Source organism: Triturus cristatus, chromosome 6 (assembly GCF_964204655.1).
Source record: "Triturus cristatus chromosome 6, aTriCri1.1, whole genome shotgun sequence".
In the NCBI taxonomy this organism is placed as follows: domain Eukaryota; kingdom Metazoa; phylum Chordata; class Amphibia; order Caudata; family Salamandridae; genus Triturus; species Triturus cristatus.
In genome coordinates this window covers 1,290,424,848-1,290,443,659 of record NC_140589.1, presented here as the reverse complement: position 1 = coordinate 1,290,443,659, position 18,812 = coordinate 1,290,424,848, and positions in this window count along the sequence as shown.

The window sequence follows — 18,812 nt, the reverse complement described above, 5'->3', positions numbered from 1 at the left end:
TTGATGGAGGGAATGTTGTACAATGCAAACATTCACTCCCAGTCACAAAGATCTGGGTTTAATCCATCACTCTTTTGCTCACCACACCACCCCAGTTTGGACCCAGCCATATGCAAATCAGTCTTGACCTTGTTCCTTGTGGGAACAATCCTGCCCGAACTGCCAAGCCAGGTCCTCCCTGGACCGGAAACAAGCATCCTGGGACTGCTTTCAGGGCATCACCCTTCTTCAGCCAGGCTAGCTTGAATCCAGTGGTGTAGTGAGCACGGGACCCACATCTGGGCATACCCTTCCCACTTAGGGTAACATATGCAAAAGAAACAATTGATGAACAGAATGCAGGACAATAAAAACATTCACCACCAGTCACAAAGATCTGGGTTTAATCCATCATTCTTTTACTCACCACACCACCCCAGTTTGGACCCAGCCATATGCAAATCAGTCTTGACCCTGTTCCTTGTGGGAACAGGTCAGCTCAAACTGCCATGCCAGGTCCTCACTGGAATGGAATCAAGCATCCTGGAACCGGTTTCAGGGCATCACCCTTTTTCAACCAGGCTAGCTTGAATCCAGTGGAGTAGTGAGCATGGTACCCACGTCTGGGCATACCCTTCCCACTTAGGGGGACATATGCAAATGAAACAATTGATGGACCGAATGCTGTACAATGCAAACATTCACCCCCAGTCACAAAGCTCTGGGTTTAATCCATCACTCTTTTGCTCACCACACCACCCCAGTTTGGACCCAGCCATATGCAAATCAGTCTTGACCCTGTTCCTTGTGGGAACAGTCCAGCCCGAACTACCAAGCCAGGTCCCCCTGGACCAGAAACGAGCATCCTGGGACCCGTTTCAGGGCATCGCCCTTCTTCAGCCAGGCTAGCTTGAATGCCGTGGTGTAGTGAGCATGGGACCCACGTCTGGGCATACCCTTCCCACTTAGGGCGACATATGCAAAAGAAACAATTGATGGACGGAATGCCTGACAATGCAAACATTCATCCCCAGTCACAAAGATCTGGGTTTAATCCATCATTCTTTTGCTCACCATACCACCCCAGTTTAGACCCAACCATATGGTGTAGTTATGTTAAGTGAAATTTGTTGAGCGCACTGACACCAAAGGTTTCCTGGCGCTGAAAGACAGAGGGGAGTCAGAAGGGACAGGAGCGGTAGGGCCTAGCAGGGTGGAGGGAAGAGGAAAGTTTTAAACAGTTTCCTAAAGTGAAGGAGAGAGCTGCAAGATTTGATAGGGAGGGGAAGTGGGTTCCAGCATTTGGGGGCGAGGAAGGCAAACCAGCGGCCGCCAAATTTGTTGGTTTTGATCTTGGGGGCAGCAAGCAGGTTGAGGAGGGCTGAGAGAAGATTGCGCATAGGGCGGTGAGGGTTGATGAGGGTCGTCAAAAAAACAGGGCTGGGGCAGTGAAGAGATTTGAACGTGAGGCAGCCCAGCTTGAAGGCCGCCCTTTGTTCTATGGGTAGCCAGTGCAGTTTGTATAGCAGGGGTTTAGCCGACTGCCATTTGGGGGTGTTATGGATGACACAGGCTGCTTGATTCTGAACAACCTGAAGACGATGCAGCAGAGATTTAGGGAGACCGTAGTACTGGGAGTTAGAGAAATCCAAGCGGGATAATACCAGGGAGATGACTACCTGGATCAGGGCAGCTGGTGGTAGTAGATGGCTGACTTTGCGGATTTTACGAAGCTGGAACATGCATGAAGAAATCACAGTACCCACATGCGGTCTGAGGGAGAGTTCAGAATCAATGGTCACTCCTAAGCTTTTTACTGATTTTATGGGAGCCGGAGGAGGGCCAAAATTATCAGGCCAGAACTGTGGACCCCAATGGGAGAGGCTGGAACCAGGGAGGAGAAGCTCCGTTTTGCCGGGATTTAGTTTTAACTGATTGAGGTCCATCCACTCCTGGATGTGTATCATGGTGGAGTGGAAGTTATTTACAGCGTCCGGAGAATCGAGTGGAAAGATGATCTGCAAGTCATCAGCGTAATTGTACACTGTGATGTCCCAGCAGCGGAGCGAACGTATTAAGGGACGGAGGTAGAGGTTGAACAACAAGGGTGACAAGGCGGAGCCCTGGGGGACCCCACAGACAGTAGGGGTTTTGGGTGCAGTATAGGGACCCAAGCGGACGGCTTGTGTTCTACCGATTAGACTGGACTGAGTCCAGTTGAGGGCCAGACCGTGGATGCCCGCCTGCTCGACACGGTGAAGAAGGATGTTATAATCAACCGTGTCGCACGCGGCAGACAAATCCAGGAGTACAAGAGCCTGGGGGATCCCCATGTCAGCGTTCCTCCTCAGTGTGTCCAAAACTGCTAAAATAACAGCTTCAGTGGAGTGGGCTGGCCTGAAGCCAGCTTGATTGGGCTCCAGGTAACCGGAGGTCTCAATGAAGCTGGAGAGGCACCGGGTAACGTGGGCCTCGAGTAGTGAGCACAGGACCCACGTCTGGGCATACCCTTCCCACTTAGGGCGACATATGCAAGAGAAACAATTGACGGATGGAATGCTGGACAATGCAAACATTCACCCCCATTCACAAAGATTGGGTTTAATCCATCATTCTTTTGCTCACCACACCACCCCAGTTTGGACCCAACCATATGCAAATCAGTCTTGACCCTATTCCTTGTGGGAACAGTCCAGCCCGAACTGCCAAGCCAGGTCCTCCCTGGACCGGAAATAAGCATCCTGGGACCGGTTTCAGGGCATCACCCTTCTTCAGCCAGGCTAGCTTGAATCTAGTGGTGCAGTGCTTTGTGGTAGCTCTGGACATGAAACAGCATATGTTGTCCAGCCCGAACTGCCAAGCCAGGTCCTCCCTGGACCGGAATGCAACACAGCGCAGTCTGGATGGCCAACAGCTGAATGAAGCTCAACCCCAAAAAGACAGAAGACCTCATCCTTGTAAACACCCCTTCAGCATGGGACAACACCTGGTGGCTGACGGCCCTCAGAAGACCACCTCCCCAGCAGACCACGCTAAAAACCTTCATATCATACTCGACACATCACTCAACATGAACCAACAGGTCAACGCCGTCACCTACAGCTGCTTCAACACACTCCTCATTCTCTGCAAGTCCTTCAAATGGATCCACCCTGAGTCAAGAAAGACAGTCACCCACGCACTCATCACCAGCAGACTGTACTACGGAAACGCACTCTATGCCAGCATTAACAAGTCCATACTCTGCAAACTCAAGATAATACGGAACACCGCCACCAGACTCGTTCTCGGCATCCCCTGGCACAAACACATCAGCCAACACCTACAATGACTCCACCAGCTCACAAAAGAGAAAATAGTCAGCTTCAACATCCTCATCTCACGCCTACAAATGCCTACACAACAACGGACACAAATACCTCAATGAGAGAATCAAGTTCCACGTACCCAAAAGAAAACTCCAATTTACAAAACTCTTGCTGGCCGAAACCACTCGCATCCACAGAGCCAAAGCATGCGGAAGATCCTTCTCTAACATTGTAGCCAAGACCTGGACCAAGCTACCGGCAGACATCAGATACGCCTCCTCCCTGAACACCTTCATGAAGCCCCTCAAGAGCGGGCTCTTTGGCCAACAGATCTGCACACCCCCCAGCGCCTCATGACCCCCATGGGTGAGTAGCACACTTACAATTCCCATGATTGATTGGTTGAGTTGTTATGAAATATGCAATTATGTTGTCACCTGGGGTGAAAGTTGCAATTTAGGGTGTCATGTGTTGTGAAATATTATATTTAGGGTGTCATTTGTGTGCCAATCAAGCATTTCATGTTGTTATAGGTCTCTGAAATGAATTTTGCTCTAACACTGTACATCTGTGTATGAACTTGCTCTTAGCGTGAAGATCTGGCAGCTAAAACGATAACTCCATGCTTTTTTCATACACCCGATGGAAAAATACATCGCTCAACACATTGTACATTACAAAATATTACTCATGAGCCTATTTGCGTGCAGATTTTCACCGCCTTCTCAAAAACGGGCCACAAATAGACAGGAAGGGATGTCTGCATGCTTCCTGTCTACTGGAGTAGTGTTTTGCACTTCCACTTCCTCTTTTGAGCACATTGCTGGTGATTGTGGAGAGTGTTGGAGGTGTTTGGTGGTGTGTGCTGTAGTTTTGAGATTTGGAGAGTGTTGCTGTGTCCTGTTGATAGTGTCTGTGAAGTGTTGTGTACTGATTTTTTGTGTTTTTTTGTCTCTTGTACTCAATCTTGTCGGGTGTTTGTGTTGGAGTTGTTAACTTTCTTTGCTGTTGTTGGGGATATTTTAGAGGGTTCTTTTCTTTAGGCTGTGGGCTCACAGGTGAGCAGGGAGATGCCGGCTGGGGGCAGGTTGGGCAGAATGTCCGAGGGAGCATCGGGGGGCTTCCTGTGGATGATAACATTTCTACCTGCCCTTAATGTTGGAGAGGGGAGGCCGTATCCTTCAAAGATACAATGTATCTGTGTGGAAGATGAGGTGGGAGCGTGTGCGGGTGCAGATGCTCCGGATCTTTGGAGTGAACCATACTGTGCGCCAGTGGAAGCACCGCTGGCAGGCTTTGCTAGCCCGTGAAGCTGACCTCCTGGACTATGTGGGAGTCATGACTGGACTACAGGGTGGTAAGTACAAACTCCACATTCAATCGTGAATGCTTCAACAAATTAGGACGTGTGTGACACTGGTGTCAAAGTGACAAAAGGTTGCTGTGTAAGGTGGGAGACGTAATGAACTCATGCATAATATTGGCACATCCGAGACACAACGCTGCATCATATTGACAAGCATAGGGTGTGTCACCCACTGTGCTGGAGCAACACTTAGCACTGCAGTGCCATAGCTTGCACACCTGTGCAAAATGTGCGTGCAGGCAGAAGATTGTTTGTGTACGGCAGGGGGGACTGTACATGAACTATCCAAGTAATTGTTTATGTGAGCTGTGTGCTGGTCAAAAGGTAATGTTAAAATGCAGTACTCATGAATTGTGGTACGTTAGCTACGCTGCCCTGTGAACATAGTTACTGTGGGACAATGTATTTTATATGAACAAATGGTCAAAGAAAATCAGACATCTCCAGATTGTCATACAACAACAACCTCTGTGAAACTGCCTTGTGCAATCTGCAGTGATGCAATCGTACAAAGAGCATGTATAACATCATGATGCATGTAGTAATGGTGCCTTGTGGATGTCTCACACTACTATTATGTGCATGTTAGCTAGCATTATAGTCTTGTTTGTGCTGACTCAGCATTCACAGGTCTGGTGTGAATGGCAGTCAAAGTGGACAAAATCATGTAGCCAACATGAAATGCAACACTACAGCTACGTAGCATTTTCTGCTATGGTGATGATTGGTATGAGGAATATGACACATATGATTTAACGTCTGATACCAACCCTGTTGGACCCGGCCTCGTGGCGTGGTCCTTAACCCCGTGGATTGTGCCCGTTCCCCGCCCCGGCCTTCACGGGCCACCCTTCTGAACTGCACCGAGGCCCTTCATCTTGAGCTGCACGAGGTCGCATACCCCTCGTGGCTCCGCCATCTTGTTGGCATCCACGTGACTCTGTGCGCCAGCCAGCGCGACCCCGCTCAACGCGGCCTCGACCCCAGCGAAGCCCCGACATCGAGGCACCACGAACTGGCCAGGGGGTGCCGCAGGAACCATTCATCGCCCCTGGCGGAGGACAGTATCGATGGGACCCCCAACTGTCCTCCCCTCTCGAGGTGTGATCACCCTGCAACTCCCTTGGGCCTGGCGCCTCTCCTGCTGGGCGTCTGGCCACCTCCACCCGGCCTCTCCGCCCCCCCCCGGGCGCCTGGGTCCGGACATCAAAGGGCTCCAGACCTATATCTGGGGCGACCCCGCCACAGATCGGCAGTTGTATCCCGGAGTCGAGAGCCCTGCTGATTGAATCGCGGCTGACCCTACGGAGAAGAACTCTTGTCGGAACCATCACGAGCCCTGCTGACTGCGTCGCGGCTCCTTCTTGTGAACACTTTGAACCACCTGGAACATCGGAGCCCTGCTGACGCTGTCGCGGCCCAACCTCGCTGAAACCTCCCTCGGAGCCCTGCTGACGACGTCGCGGCTCGAGCTGAGCAGAAACCACCTTGAGAGCCCTGCTGATTGGATCACGGCTCTCCACGAACTGTACGCCGGAGCCCTGCTGACGCCGTCGCGGCTCGACCCCTCCGAGATCCGGAGGTCCTCCAGCTTGAGGATAAGAACTGGGCCCCAGGTACCCTCGTACCGCACTCCTGCCAAAGACTGTCCCGCTACCCCTACCCTTCCAAAGAGACACTGAGACTTTTGGTGGATCCCTCGATCCCTTCATGTAAATATTGACCTCGTAACCTTTTTATTGCTGATAAAGATTTGCTTGTCGTAAGACAACCTCCTTGAGTCCTGTGTGGTGGTGTTACTGTGCTAGTATGTGATAGGGGAAGGATCTCTCAGGAGACTTCTCGGCAGCGCTCGGCTACTTCGTACAGTGTGAGGGCCCCCCCCCTTGGTGGTCTCGCCGACTCCTCGGGGTACGCCTTCCAACATTTGGTGGCCAGCGACGGGATCCGAGCCGAACGCAGTACGTACCAGCCAGTACCCACTAGCTACCCATCCAAACGAAAAGCATCATGAGCAGCCAGGAAAACAACGCGACAATGGAGTTCCAGCCCGAACGGCTGGAAGAATATACGCACAAAGAGTTAAAACAGTTCTGCAAAGACAAAGGCATTGCAACCACCAGCCTAGGTACCAAAGAGGAGATGCAGAAAGCTCTGAGGGCATGGTTGGAGGCCGGGGCAGGCCCCTCCCAGGAAGAAGGTCCCTTGCCCCTGACTGAGACCACATCAACCGCACTGACCCCGGCAACCGGAGGAAGAAAGAGCCTAGAAACCGGCCTCTCCGAAGAAGAAATACGAGAGCGGGAGAAGGTCCGGAGCCACGAGCTAGAGCTCGCACGACTGCGGCTGGACGGCGAACTCCAGCTGGCAGAAAAAAAACTGGCCCCAGAGCAGCTACGGCTTCAAGAGGAGATAGAGGAGAAGAGACGACACCGGGAGTTGGAGGAAAAGAAACTAACTCTTGAGCACGAGCGCAGTCTCAAGGAGCTCGAGATCAAGGCCAAGAACGGAGGGACCAACACCCCCAGTACTAGAGACACTCTACCGCCTTCCGAGACCAAGGTACATATCCCGAAAGAGGTCGTCAAGGAGTATTACAAGAATGACGACATCCAACAATGGTTCAAGGCCTACGAGGTGGCCATGACCTCTCATCGGGTGCCCCGAAAAGACTGGGGCGCGGGCCTGTGGGGGCGGTTCCTGAGTGAGGGTCGAGACACGCTGCTCCAGCTGCCGGAGGAGGTGATGACCTCCTACGATCACATGAAGGAGGCCCTGCTCACCCGCTACGGGCTAACCGCGGAAATGTACCGCCAGCGGTTCAGGGACTGCAAGAAAATCCCGGGTACCACATGGGTGGAATATGTGGACTTTTTCAGTCGGGCCCTAGAAGGGTGGATCAAAGGGAGCAAAGTAACCACCTACGGGCAGCTGGTCGACCTCATCGTGTGGGAACATCTCTCCAACAATTGCTTCGTGGAACTGAGACAGCACCTCCTCGACAGCAAAATGACCGACCCGCGAAAACTTGCCGTCGAGGCCGATCGATGGGTCAACTCCCGGATCCCCCGAAACTCAATGGGGGAGTACCAGAGGAACCCCAACGGACCCCCCGCCAGCGCGGTGGGGGGGGAGGGCCGAACAGGAACCGAGACCCTCCCGCCGGGGCCCCCAGGAGCCCCCCTCGAGGGCCACCGCAGCAACAACTCTCCCCGAGCCTAGCCCGAAGGGGGGCGGCCCGACCCGGACCACGGCCACCAGTGACCTGCTACGGCTGCCAACAAACCGGACACTACGCCAGCGATCCAGTCTGCCCCCTGAATCGAAGAAACGGGGCCGGCGGGCCCCCGCCCCGACAGCTGGCGGCCGCCGCCCTGGGAGAAGGAGAAGAGGAAGAGGAGGCCCTCGACCGAGGGACCACTGAGTGGGAGCCGGCAGCCATGTCCCTGGTCTGCCTGGGTAGCCGAGAAATGGTACCCTGCACCCCCATCCCAAGCAACACCCAGAAGTACCGGCAGCAGGTCACGGTCAATGGACAACGGGCCGAAGCCCTTTGTGACACCGGCGCCAGTATCACCGCTGTCCGCTGCCACCTGGTGACCCCCGAACAGATTCTACCGAATGTGCTGTGCCCCGTCCGGACGGCTGACAACAGTGAAAGCCTGTGCCAGATGGCCCTGGTCCCCTTCTTGTGGGGAGGGGTGACGGGCCTGCTGAAGGTGACGGTACACGACGACGCCCCTGTCGACTGCCTCCTGGGGAACGACTTGGAGAGTTCACCCTGGGCTCAAGTAGAGCGACGAGAGCACCTCCGAATGTTGGGACTGGCTGACTGGGCCTGCGCCATCACCCGGTCCATGACCGCCCGGGCCCCCCGCTCATCCTCGGCCTCCGGGGCCGCCCAGCCCGAGGGGCTCACACCCCCTCCCGCCAGCAGCGAGGGGGAGGCGGACACCGACCCTGGACCTAGCGAATCCTCCCCCAAAGAGATGGCTTCCCCGAGCGCCCTACCAGAGCTGACACAATGGCGACACGAAGGGGGCCCCACCCGGGAGCAGTTCCAACAAGAGCAGCAGTCCTGCCCCACTCTCGAAGGGGTCCGCCAACAAGCGTCCGCCCAAACCAATGGGGCCCAGACCGGCACCCACTGGGTCTACTGGGCCGAGGGCCTGCTCTACAGTGAGCAAAAAGTGGCAGAACTCGGGGCCAGCCGAGTGCTGGTGGTCCCCCTCCGCTTCCGGGAGTTCCTGCTCAACCTGGCACATGATGTACCCCTCGCCGGACACTTGGGGCAAGACAAAACGTACAGTCGTCTGGTGACCCACTTCTATTGGCCCCGGATGCGGAGAGACGTGGACAACCACTGCCGGTCCTGCCAGACCTGCCAAGCCAGCGGGAAGACGGGGGGTCGGGTCAAGGCCCCCCTCCAGCCCTTTCCCGCCGTCAGCACCCCGTTCGAATGGGTCGGAATCGATATTGTGGGGCCCCTGGACCCCCAAACCGCCCTGGGCCACCGCTTCATCCTGGTCCTCGTGGACCACGCCACCAGGTACCCGGAGGCGGTCCCTCTAAGAACTATAACGGCCCCCGTGGTAGGCCGGGCCTTAATGGGGATTTTCTCCCGAGTGGGATTTCCCCGCGAAGTGGTGAGCGACCGCGGCACGAACTTTATCTCCAGGTACATGCGGTCCCTGTGGCAGCAGTGCGGGGTCACATACAAGTTCACGACCCCCTATCACCCTCAGGGGAACGGACTGGTTGAGCGGTTCAACAGAACATTAAAAGGAATGATCCAGGGCCTGGAAGAGCCCCTCAGGCGGAGGTGGGATGTCCTGCTGCCGTGCCTCCTGTTTGCCTATCGGGAGGTCCCGCAGAAGTCCCTGGGGTTCAGCCCGTTTGAACTATTATATGGACACCCGGTCCGCGGACCGCTCAGCCTGGTCAAGGAGGGCTGGGAGATGAAGCCCCAAGGCGCCCCTCCTGACGTCTACCGATACCTCCTGACCCTCCGAAACCAGACCCGCAAGCTCCGAGCCATGGCCGAAGCCAACCTCGAGGCCAGCCAGGAGGACATGAAGCGGTGGTACGATCGGAACTCCTCTACCATAGAATTCGAGCCAGGTCAGAAGGTATGGGTCATGGCCCCGGTCGAACCCGGCGCCCTCCAGGACAAGTGGACCGGGCCCTTCAAGGTAGTGGAGAAGAAAAGTCCCGTCACCTACCTGGTCGACCTGGAGTCCCCCCGGAACCCCCTCCGGGTCCTACATGCTAACAGGCTAAAACCCCACTTTGCCCGGACCGAACTGAGCCTGCTGCTGGCGACCGACGAGGGGGGCGAGGACGACTCCGAGCCCCTGCCCGACCTCTTGCAGTCCAACATCCATGATGGATCGATCGAAGGTGTCCAACTCGCCTCTTCCCTGACTCCGGAACAGCGCAACGACTGCCAGCAATTGCTGCGGGACTACGCAGCCCTCTTCTCCCTCACCCCGGGGGTGACCCACTGGTGCGTCCACGATGTCGACATCGGGGAGAGCCCCCCCGTGCGACACAGAGCCTACCGGGTACCCGACCGAGTGCGGGCCTGCATCCAGGCCGAAGTAACAAAAATGCTGGCCCTGGGGGTCATCGAACCCTCCGACAGCCCGTGGGCCAGCCCTGTCGTCCTGGTGCCCAAGGCCGCAGCTCCCGGCCACCCCCCAGAGTTGCGATTCTGCGTGGACTACCGAGCCCTGAATGCAGTGACCAAGGCAGACGCCCACCCGATACCCCGGGCCGATGAACTCATCGACCGCCTAGGGGCCGCTCGCTACTTGAGCACGCTGGACCTCACCGCCGGGTACTGGCAAATCCAGCTCACCCCCGGCGCCCAAGAAAGATCCGCCTTTTCGACCCCGGATGGGCATTACCACTTTCGGGTGATGCCCTTCGGAATGAAGAACGCCCCGGCCACCTTCCAAAGACTGGTGAACAAGGTTTTGGCCGGGCTTGAGGCCTTCAGCGCGGCCTACCTCGATGACATTGCCGTGTACAGCAACCACTGGGCCGAGCACCTCCTTCACATTAAAGCCGTCCTGGCCGCCCTCCAGCAGGCCGGGCTCACAATCAAGGTCAGCAAATGCCAAATCGGCCACGGATCCGTGACCTACCTGGGCCATCAAGTGGGGAGCGGGCAGGTGGCCCCCCTCCAAGCGAAAATAGAGGCCATCCAGGCCTGGGAACCCCCCACTACCCAGACCGCTGTCCGGGCCTTCCTGTGCCTCACCGGATACTACCGGCGGTTTATCCGGGACTATGGGAGCATTGTTGGCCCCCTCACAGAATTAACGTCCAAAAAGCAGCCCAAGAAGGTGCACTGGACACCCCGCTGCCAAGCCGCCTTCGACACCCTAAAGACAGCAATGTGTACGGCCCCGGTGCTGCAGGCCCCTGACTACAATAAGGGGTTCGTGGTGCAGACGGACGCCTCCGAGTATGGGATCGGGGCCGTCCTATCCCAAGCCGATGAAAAGGGGCTCGACCGACCAGTGGCCTTCATCAGCCGACGACTACTGCCCCGAGAGCAACGATGGAGCACCATTGAGCGGGAGGCCTTCGCTGTAGTGTGGGCCCTCAAGAAGCTCCGGCCCTACCTCTTTGGTACCCACTTCCGGGTCCAGACCGACCACCGGCCCCTGCGGTGGTTAATGCAAATGCGGGGCGAGAACCCCAAGCTGCTGCGGTGGTCCATCTCGCTCCAAGGGATGGACTTTGACGTCGAACACCGGCCCGGCAATGACCACGCCAACGCCGACGGCCTGTCCCGCTTCTTCCGCCTTGACGAGGAGAATCCCCAAGGAGATGGGTGACTCTCCCTGCCTTCGGCTGGGGGGGACGCCTGTTGGACCCGGCCTCGTGGCGTGGTCCTTAACCCCGTGGATTGTGCCCGTTCCCCGCCCCGGCCTTCACGGGCCACCCTTCTGAACTGCACCGAGGCCCTTCATCTTGAGCTGCACGAGGTCGCATACCCCTCATGGCTCCGCCATCTTGTTGGCATCCACGTGACTCTGTGCGCCAGCCAGCGCGACCCCGCTCAACCCGGCCTCGACCCCAGCGAAGCCCCGACATCGAGGCACCACGAACTGGCCAGGGGGTGCCGCAGGAACCATTCATCGCCCCCGGCGGAGGACAGTATCGATGGGACCCCCAACTGTCCTCCCCTCTCGAGGTGTGATCGCCCTGCAACTCCCTTGGGCCTGGCGCCTCTCCTGCTGGGCGTCTGGCCACCTCCACCCGGCCTCTCCGCCCCCCCCCGGGCGCCTGGGTCCGGACATCAAAGGGCTCCAGACCTATATCTGGGGCGACCCCGCCACAGATCGGCAGTTGTATCCCGGAGTTGAGAGCCCTGCTGATTGAATCGCGGCTGACCCTACGGAGAAGAACTCTTGTCGGAACCATCACGAGCCCTGCTGACTGCGTCGCGGCTCCTTCTTGTGAACACTTTGAACCACCTGGAACATCGGAGCCCTGCTGACGCTGTCGCGGCCCAACCTCGCTGAAACCTCCCTCGGAGCCCTGCTGACGACGTCGCGGCTCGAGCTGAGCAGAAACCACCTTGAGAGCCCTGCTGATTGGATCGCGGCTCTCCACGAACTGTACGCCGGAGCCCTGCTGACGCCGTCGCGGCTCGACCCCTCCGAGATCCGGAGGTCCTCCAGCTTGAGGATAAGAACTGGGCCCCAGGTACCCTCGTACCGCACTCCTGCCAAAGACTGTCCCGCTACCCCTACCCTTCCAAAGAGACACTGAGACTTTTGGTGGATCCCTCGATCCCTTCGTGTAAATATTGACCTCGTAACCTTTTTATTGCTGATAAAGATTTGCTTGTCGTAAGACAACCTCCTTGAGTCCTGTGTGGTGGTGTTACTGTGCTAGTACGTGATAGGGGAAGGATCTCTCAGGAGACTTCTCGGCAGCGCTCGGCTACTTCGTACAGTGTGAGGGCCCCCCCCCTTGGTGGTCTCGCCGACTCCTCGGGGTACGCCTTCCAACAAACCCATATTTATTTTCTTGTGTCACAGATAGTCAGCCACCAATCACACAGGGGGACATCGACAGCTTCGAGGACCCATACGCCACTGGTGAGTTTGGACATCAGATATTGGCATAGTGCGGTGTCATGAATGTCTGGGTCAAATGATCAACGTTGTAGTATGCAGTATGGGTGTGTATCACATATCCCTTGCCTACAGTGTGATGATGTATTGTGGAAGTCAGAAGTGTGCACAAATCAGTAAGTGAAGTTTGAGCAATACATTGGTCTCACAGTTGTAACTTTGCCCATCCCCAGTCAGTGATACATATTGAAAGTAAGGTGCATATCATCGAGACCCTATTGCCAACACAACGTCTTGTTCGTTGAAGTTGTGTTGTCAATAGGGGCCTTGCATCATGACCGAGGCAGCGTTAATCCATTTCACTTGAATTAACGCTTCCTTGTTAATAAGACACCCTTACACGCTGTGTTTAGCGTGAAAGGGGCGTGCAGAGGGTGTTGCAGTTGGCGTTCCACAGCAACACCCATTGTACTTGACGCTGCCCCCTATGTACAAGTGCGGCGTTGATAGATGGCAGCGCACAATTTAACACCAGTGACATCCTGGTAGTAATCTGGCTAAATGACGATGAATGCTTTTTTCTCATCATTTTTGCTTTTTACATGTGAGCCGCCTTGTGCAGCACACATGGAAAAAGCAAAATGACATGCTTTGTATATGTACAGGATGGTGGCCCTCCCAGTACATACAGAAACATTTTTTAATATTCCATATTGTATCTTTCCTGTGTGCTGCACGAAGCAGCACACATGAAAGTTACAACATGGTATTCTCGTATTGATTATGTGAAGGAAGGGGCACCTTCCTCTATAGAAACAAACCTTTCCTGCACACACACACCCTTGCACTCTGGTACAAGGGTGCCTGCGTAGGTGCTAAGTTGTGAGACTTAGTGCGATTGCAGGGGGGAACGCAAGTCTGCACCACATACTTGATAATATGGTGCAGACTTGCGTTTCCAAAGTGGCCAAGAGAGGCGCTAAGCCGAGGAGGCTAACGTCTGTCTCCACCACTTCCTTGTCAATATGCCCCTAGGTCTATGGGTTCTGTCACTACAGCACATGCCTGTGAATTGCAGAGCACACTGATAGGAGAGAAGACATGTAAGTGTGGTTGCTTATGACTATCAGATGACATGGAATGCATGTACATCCTTGACTAAGATGACTGTGCAAGTGTGCCCGATGATGCACAAGGAGGCAGTGCTTTTCAGTCTGCAAGCGTGCAGACACAGTTCAGCACTGTGAATTTGTAGGTATGCTGCATGCCATCTTTAAAGATGTGGCAGTGTGTATCTTTGAGCCAAGCATATCAATGGCATGTTCCCCATACACACAGCAAAGGTGGCCCTATGAATCTCATTGGCATGTTTGGCCACTGCAATGATGTTGACAAGCTGTCTCCTTGAGGCCATTCCCTGATTGCCTCTGGATCAGGTGTGGGAACTCCTCTGTCCAAATTGGTGTCATTACTGTGCACGCATTTACCATGCATGCTTTAGCTCTGCCTTCATTGCTGTGCCATTTATTTTACAATGCAGGGCTCTACAACGCTATCTGTGAGAAAGCATTACCCCTAACAACACTATAAGCATCATGATTCCAGAATGGGGAATGCATTGTGACTGTTTGCGTTGTAAAGACCTGCGTATTTTGATTCACTACGGAGTGAGATTAGTGGATACAAGACATGCATGAGTGAGTGAGAATTTAGAGGAAACAATGTTTCCCCCTCTCTGCGGCAACACTTAACATATTGTGTAGTAGTGTTGGAGAGCGGGACAGCGCATCATGTATAAGTCAGCATTCAGCCACACAACTGGTTTCCATGTGTGCTGCATGAAGCAGCATAGTTGAAAGTGTGAGTTGGGCTGGTCCAGGATTGCTCCAGGGCAGGTAGGGTAACCTTCAAAAACATTAACAAGCCCCCCGGCACACAGACACCCTTGCACTCTGGTGCAAGAGTGCCTGTGTTGGCACTGACTTGATGAAGTGCACATAGTTGCTGGGGGACACACAGGCCTGCACATGGGCATTGTACATATCATGCAGCACTGTGTCACAGGAGAGGATGAGGGTGGTGCTACACACGGAGGGCTAATGCCTCCCTTCTCCGATTGCTTGTACATGTCACCCTCAGTCCGGGTATGTCATGGCACCATTGTTTGACACTGCCAGTCTCAGTTGGTTGTGACAGTACATGTCCCATGCCATGCACTGTCATGTCAGTCTCCCCAGCATGTTGTCCCTTCAACATTTCATTGTTCAGGTCACTGTCTGACTTCACATAATTACACTGGAGTATAGGCTCCCATGTTTAAGTGATCTTGTATTACAGATGTGAATGGAGAACATTGACATAGTCTAAAGGACTCAAAATTTCCATTGTTGATATTTTACAGACAACATGACGCCAGCCGAACAACATGAGTTCCAGGTGAGGAAGGACCGCTTCAAGCATGTTAAGAAGGTGGCAAAAGGGTACCGCAACATGGCCAAGAGGCACCAGGAGGAACGGAAGAAAGGTACATGGAAGGCGGTGCCCGAGCTTGCAACAACTGGCACACAGCCCATCCCAGGCCCCTCTGGCGTCAGTGGTGGGTTCCAGCCTGGACAGGTGTCACATCCCCCTTTGGCCACCCCCCCAAGGGACAGTCCCACCTGCACCTGGCGATCAGGTGGTGCCATTTACAGTGAGGGACAGGAGGATCCTGCATGATAACAATGTGTTCCTGGCAGAGATCAGGCGAGAAATGGCAGATCTGAACAGACATATCACGGACATGAAAAAACACCTTGGACTGCCATGATGCCTGGACATGTTGGACCCCATCCCCCTCTTTTCCCTTCCCCACATGTTTTAAAATCTGATATTAGGTAGTGTTAGGTTAGTTCTTTTCCTGGTTAAGTAGTGTAGTTTTAGCATAGGTTATAGTTAGTGTTAGCTTTTAAGGTAGTTTTTAGATATTTATTATTATGCTGTATTTGGGGATAAGTTTCCTTTTCCTTGGGGTGGGAGGATGATGTATTTGTTGTAAAAAAAATACAAAAAAATATATCTTTGTGTAGCTTATATGTGTAGTTAGTTTATGTATAGCTTAGATATCTTTGTCCTGTCTCGTGGTGTGCCTTAAGGGTGGGAGGGGGGTTGATGTCTAAGATATGTTGTTGCGTGTTTAGGATTAGTTAGGGTAGATAGTTTAGGTAAGTACGAATTTTCTAGTTAGTTTACATTTTAGTAGTAGTTCTAGTGATCAGTGTTAGTTTAGGTTAGTTCAATCTTTTTACTGTTCTAATAAATGTTTACTACTTTGGATTTCTGCTTGCACTTATGTCAGGGATGATGTTGGGGAGTGTGGAGTATTCCCTTGTATGCAACTCATACCATCACTGGACACTCCATTGGAATGTATAAGCCTGGTCATGACATTAGTTCGCTGGATGTATTGTGTCAGGATACCTTAGATGTGTGCACAGTGAACTTGCATGGATGACAGGGTGGCAAGCTGGATTTACAGCCTAGTCTATGGACAGTCCTTTGTGACGTTCTACATCTTGAGTTTGATTCACGGTGTTGGACAGCACATTGTTGCCCATTTGCAACACAACCAAGGGACATGGCATTGAAAGGAAATACAGTTAGCTACTGTTATCCATCATGGAGATGGATGTATTCGCCGGTTACAACAGATTCCATCACACACGTGCATATCAGATGCCCCTGACGCTAAGTCCATCTACATTGCACAGACCTTGCCACACTTGCTGTGTAGTGCCAGTGTGTCAGCTTCCTTTGCAAGATATGTTCCTGTGCATGGATGCTCAATCACAGGCCCATGCATGATTTAGTAAATTTCTGGGTCCATTGTGAACAGCACATGGAACAACAGTGTCCCTGATTCACAGAAGTCATCTGAGAGTAAATAATGACTTTACATTTTACGGTATTCACAAATGGCATTTAGGAGTAGTGTTAGGTATACTGACTTCACTTCTCATAAATGCCTTTTGAGACTCACTTACCTTGTCAAGTTATGATTTTGTCCCACATAACGTTTTGGTGTGGGCATACTCTTCTGCTGCAAACAAGGGGGAGAATGTTGCAATGCTCCCTGTAGTGACAGTGTCATAGACACTTGTCCCAGCTGTTACTTCTGCCATTGGCTCATAGTGATGCCACCCTTGAAATGTTGTCTGTGCGTCTGAAGATATGCTGAGTGCAGTGCACCACACATCCCTAGGCACATTGCTCGATACGCTCACAGTGCTCACAGCTTGAGAGGGGTCAAAATTTGGTATGCATAGTTTGTCTACAGAGAGGAGCTGACTGACGCCTTGCACTTTGGGGTGTGTCCCTATTTGCAACTCTACTTCACTGAGGCAGACGTGGTTCCATATGTGTATGGTAGATATGTGCCCTTCCGTGTCTTCATCAATGTGAATATGGTGTGCAACATCTTGGGATGTGACATGCAATGCGCACCACCACAACAGGCTTTGTCCACTCCGTAGTGTGTGAGTAGATATTCCAAGAGATATTTGTTTGCAATTGTTAAGGGGACACTACTTGTGGCCTGCAACAGATTTGGACATTTTAGCACACATGCCTTTTCCTTAATGAACGTGGTGCTAGATTGTTGTATTGCTAGATTTTTGTTTTGGAGCAATGAGGGCACAGCTAGTTCACACATACCTGGCCATCTCACTACCTATCTGTGTCAACTAAAACATGGAAATTGCTTGTATTTCCCTTGGTGTACCTTCTGGTAAATTCAGTGTCCATACACTTTTTACAGACTTCTATACTTGATTGGTCATGGGCAACACACATATGTGTGAGTAAAATATTGTTATTTACATTCAAAGGATGAAGACTGGACCAGTGCTTGGCCATACAAGCACACATTGCATAGATGCCCATTAGAGGGCCAGACAGAGTCCTTTGGTGGTAACAGGTCCAAGGAAAGAGGCAGAGTTCAGTCCGCAGGCTGATTGCAGTGTCATTGGTAAGAGAAATATTATGGCAGTCCATGTGGAGGTCCAAGGTGATTGTTGGGGGACAGTGGAAGACAGTGCAAGATGATTTTCCGTGGCATGATACTAAGCCGGGCACCAAGAAGAAACAGGCCTTTTGGCATCTATGGATGCTAACGCTTTCTCCTTACCACAAATGCACTATCATCCTCATCTTTGTCCTCTGATATGTCATGTGCCTCGCGTGTGGGTGGTGGTATAGTGGGTGCAGCACTGTGAGGCACTGACACATCAGGTGGCAGAGCTGAGGATGTAGAAGCAGCAGCAGCATTCATTGGCACCAGACCTTGGGGCAGCAATGAAGTGATGAGCAGGTGCAGGGCATGATAGATTTACATGACAAATGTGATTGTACAATTTCTACACACAAGCAGCACCAGTTGTGTCCTCTGTTCATTTGTGTGAGTAATGTAGTTTGTACCACATAGTAGTCAATGTTGATGAGCTCAGATTTGTATGTGTGTGCACTGCATTGTGTGATGGTGACACCTGCAGCTGGGGTTTGCTGCCCGTTACACCTTTCAGGCAGTGAGCCTTTCACTTCTGTGCTTTTACAATGCTGAGATGTTGCAAACTGGGTGGAATATGGTTCTTGGTCAGAGTTAGGAGACTTGTGCATTGTTTGACATCAAATGTCTTGTTTACGTACGGGGTTGTATGTACACGAGGATGTGTTAGAGTGTGATCTGCTCATTTAAGGATGTTGTTCACACTCAGCCACCTCAGTGAGGTTGCCTGCACCATGTGAATATATTGGTCCTGCAGGTATGCTATTCATCATGCACTGTCACTTGCCTTGTCAATGTGGCTCACGGACACGCAACATTGCAGGGTACTGCACATGTGCATGTGCTTTGTGCAAGATTAGTTATGTGTGAGGAGGGCCCCCTTTAGGCACATTGGCAATGAGAGCCTACTTGCTGTTTTAACATGTGCTGCACTATGTGGTACACATGGACATCCAGGTAGCTTTGTCTATTGTGATTTGACTTGTGTGCATGTCATCCTTCATGTTTTATCTTGCATGCAT